This window comes from Malania oleifera, chromosome 5 (assembly GCF_029873635.1).
Source record: "Malania oleifera isolate guangnan ecotype guangnan chromosome 5, ASM2987363v1, whole genome shotgun sequence".
NCBI lineage: Eukaryota > Viridiplantae > Streptophyta > Magnoliopsida > Santalales > Ximeniaceae > Malania > Malania oleifera.
In genome coordinates this window covers 19210380-19214833 of record NC_080421.1, presented here as the reverse complement: position 1 = coordinate 19214833, position 4454 = coordinate 19210380, and the positions used below count along the sequence as shown (strand labels likewise).

Here is a 4454-nt window from a genome sequence, read left to right as displayed (position 1 = left end):
TTGATACTAACTTTTATCATCTACCCATGTATTGAAACTTGGATTTTTCACCATTTGTGCAAATTCCTCTTTGTACCATAATTGTTGTTTGGTTTACTGGTAAAATCTCTTCTTTTGCAGCTCCTACATCTCTACCTTTTTAAATGACCAAAGGTGATAACCAGGTATGGCCAGATGAAGCTTCAAAGGACCTGGGAAAGTAAAAATACGCTCTTCACGGAACTAGTGAAATAGTGATATGAATAATGGAAACAAATAATTTGTATTTTGCACAAGTTTAAACTAAAGGCAAATTAAGCAAGACAATCCCAAAATTCAATAGAAAAAAAAAAAAAGTGGGGTGGAGTGAATTGGGGGTAGCCGGGTAGGGTTACCCACCGTCATCTGAATTAAGAAACTCTTAATTTTGAAGAAAAAAAAAATCTATAATGACACCATCAGTGGCTCACAACTAGTCAACTAAGTGTCTTATCCCTGTTTAGATAAAATATAATCAATGTAAAAATAGAAGTATAGAACCCTGTTTACATAAAATCTAATAAATGTAAAAATAAAATCATCTGCATACCAAAACAATCTAGAAAATCTTCATAAAAAAATATAATCACAAACCAAACATGAAATTTAAAGGTCTACAGTATCTACTTGGATTTGAGTTCAAGAGTACAAAGTTCGTAATATTATATTACAGACCAATGTAAATAGTTTGTGCAAAATAAAAATAAAAAACAAACATAAAATATAAATTGTTTCTAAAAAATTAAAATAAAAAACTAGGACTTCAATGCTTCATACATCAGCTGACAAGTGACAGCTACAATTTCATGGCTTCTTGTATTAGAAACTCCCACTTTTCAGCTTCTTACATTGCAAAATACAAAGCACAATTTCTCTGCTTATTTCACCTGTAAGTCTGCAACAAACCAAAATAATGATAATTGATAGCATGTAATTTATATGACAAAACACTAAAGCATAATCTCAATATGAAAGTATGAAACCAACCCTTTGTCTTTCTTTGTTTGTCTTATTCACCAATTGTGGACTCCAATGCAACCTTTGACAACTCTAAAAAATTGTATAGAAGCACTTGTAAGTTGTAATAATTAATCATTCAATGAAGAACTGAAAATTTTTGACAATATATAAATATAATATTACCTTTTTCTAGATTTTCAAGGTCATCTATGTCTTCTTCAACCTTAATTGGAGTATGTGAACCCCGAATCCAATCTTGTGTACAAATAAGGGCTTGAACAATTTTAGGAGTCAAAGAACTCCTAAAGGCATCGAGAACACGCCCCCCTGTGCTAAAAGCAGACTCTGAAGCAACTGTAGAGATGGGAACTGCTAAAACATCACGAACCATATGTGAAAGGACGGGAAACCTTTGACTATTTAACCTCCACCACTCCAAAATATCAAAATCCTCCACGTCCTCTTCACAATCCTCCCCCAAATACCTATCCAACTCTGATTTATTATCTCCACCTCCAATTTGAGTCTTGTACTTTTGATACAAAACTTTGAACTTTCGTTCTACTGCTTCACCTTGACCAGTGGAGGCTGTGGAGCAAGTCAAGCTTGAAGTTTCACTTCTGTTTGATTCTTCATTTTTAGATTGTGACAACTTTTTATACTCAGCAAACAATTCCATTGTTGTATCCTGTACCTTTTTCCCCACTAATAAACCTTTGTCGCCTTCATACATAGTAGAAAGAGCATATTGCACAAATCCCAACTTACGTCTAGGGTCAAGAACAGATGCAACAAAAATCAACATATTCATTTTGTCAATGTTTCCCCAGTACTTGTTGTATTTATCCTTCATTTTCATGCTCATTAAACTCAACTCCAGGTCATCACTATTTTCCCACTCTTTTAGAAGACAATCAATCCCACTAATTTCATCAAAAAAGGTATTACTTGTAACATAAGAAGAACCTGAAACTCGTATAGTGAGTTCATAGAAGTGTTCCAAAAACATTACAAATTTTCTAACTTGTTCCCAATCAAAACTACTTGGTATGCCATTCCTAGTCTCAAGCTCAATTCTAAATGAAGGATCTTCATCCCTAAACCTTTCAAAAGCCATTTCATATCTTTGAGCTGTGTCTAGCATCAAATAAGTAGAATTCCATCGAGTGCTAACATCTAGGCATAACATCTTTTTGCATTCTACTTTTTCTACTTCTGCGCAACGCTTGAAATTTTTCAACCTAGCAGGTGAATGCCTAACATATCTGACTGCGTCTCTAACACGAGCAACTGAATCCCCCATTTCTTTCAAACCATCTTGCACAACTAGGTTAATTATATGTGCAATGCACCTCATGTGCAAGAATTTGCCTCCACAAATGTCTTTTTTCCAATTTGAAACTTTTCTTTTATGTAGGCAATTGCAACGTCATTTGAACTTGCATTATCTACAGTCATTGTAAACACATTATCAACTCCCCAGTCAAGCAAACACCTCTCAATGGCCATACCTATCTCTTCACCTTTATGACTATAAATTGGACAAAAGTTAAGGATCTTTTTGTTCAATTTCCAATCATTATCTATAAAGTGTGCAGTCAAACACATATAATTGACCTTTTGCAAAGAAGTCCATGTATCAGTTGTGAAACTAACCCTTTGAGAGGAGGTTTTCAAAAACTTTTTCAACTTTAACCTCTCTTCCATGTAAAGGTCATAACAATCCCTAGAAATTGTCCATCTTGATGGAATTCGAAAACGAGGGCATGCAACTTTCATAAGATGTTTGAATCCCATATTCTCTACAAATTTAAAAGGCAATTCATCAACAGTAAGCATGTAAGATAATGCCTTTCAAATTGCCTCTTGGTCAAATTTCCAATTTGTAAGAGTTGCCTCTGAGCCCTCTGCATTTTTTAAGGCTGGTTGATAATTTAATTGTGTCTGTTTTGTTTCTTCAACATGTGGATTTTGTGCACATCTAACCATATGATATCTAAGTGTGCCCGTACCATTCTTTTTAGGATCAGCACAGTAATCAATATGACAATAATGACACTTACCCTTAATTTCACCAGACTCCGTCACAAATTTAGTGAAGTGATCCCACACTTCAGATCTTGGTCTCATTCTCTTCCTAACTTTTTCATTTGATTGAGTAGGAGGATTAGTAGCACTCTCACTTGTCATACTGGGATTTGAAGGCTGATGTTGGGAATTAGCTTGCGTCATTATTGCATCTTCCAAGTTTGGCACCTCCACCTCTATAGGCAAGTCATTGCTCATTTTCCCTTTAATATCTGAAAAAAAAAAAAAAAAGAATGGTAAAGTCCATCATAGAAGAGTACTAATCCAATTTTTTTAAAAAAAATAAAAATACTCTAATCACAACATAAAGCTTTCTTACCTTAAAAACTTTTACATATTACAATATGCTTACCTATTGCATTCATATTCATAACTTAGCAAGTGGCAATTATATGCAAAAAACTCAAAAAATGTGGTTCTGGGTTTAAATTATTAAAAATGCATGCAATGAGCATGCGTTGATCATCCCACTGAAATTTAATCGATGCATTTGTTGTGAATAACATTTTAATGAATTTGCATCATTTATTTCTGGCTAAAAGATAATAAAATTACAATACAACGTCTTTCCACAAAATAAAATGGAAGCAGACACTTGATAATGTTTCAATGAAATATGTTCTCATTGAACTTTTAAGATTTAAAATTTTCAAGCACTAAATAATGCATTCTAATAAAACTAACCAAGAACTAGGATAAATTTTCTTCAGATTTTACCTAATTTTCACGGCTCTAAGGTGGTGTTTGGGAGCATCCATTAAATATTTTGAAGCTGAATTCGTTAATAAACATAAAACCAAATTTCTTGAATAATCTAAAGGTCCTAACTATTTACACTAAAACTGAAATACTCATCCTAAATGCAAAATCAACTTCAAAGACAAATCATATTTTCCATTCTAAACCTTCTAATAATTTCTACTGGAAATTAAAAATGAAGCAGCAAATATGTTGATAAATGCAAACCCAAAAAACGCACATAAATATAATAATAACAGTGGAAGAAGAAGAAGAAGAAGAGGAGGAGGAGGAGGAGGAGGAGAGGAAGAGTTACTGACTTACTGCCACTGGGGTCCGGCTTTGCACGGCGAGGTGATGGGCCGGTGGGCGGTGGCTGAGACTAAGAGTCCGAGACGCTGTCACGCTGAGGAGTGACTTTGAGGACCGAGACGGGAGGCTTCAAACGTGGTTCGATGACTCCGATGGAGACTTGGAGAGGCAGCTAGGCAGGAGAGGAGAGCTGCGGCTTGCGGGGCAGATCAGCACTCGGCAGTCGGCACTCGGCAGAGTCGGGCAGACCACAGAGAAACTGAGGAACAGAGCTTCACGATGATAAACCCTAACTCTAATCCCCAAATCCCCGATTCCCCACTGTGAGTGTGAGTCTG

At 35.2% G+C, this 4454-nt stretch overlaps 1 long non-coding RNA gene across 1 annotated transcript; it reads right to left on the bottom strand.

Annotated features, from left to right (window-relative positions):
* Nucleotides 1–635: 635 nt before the first annotated feature.
* LOC131155675 (uncharacterized) lies at nt 636–3271 on the bottom strand. Its single transcript, XR_009136872.1, has 3 exons — nt 3042–3271; nt 1006–1068; nt 636–913 (listed from the first exon to the last, which is right to left on the bottom strand). It is a non-coding gene; the product is annotated as an uncharacterized LOC131155675 (long non-coding RNA).
* Nucleotides 3272–4454: the final 1183 nt, after the last annotated feature.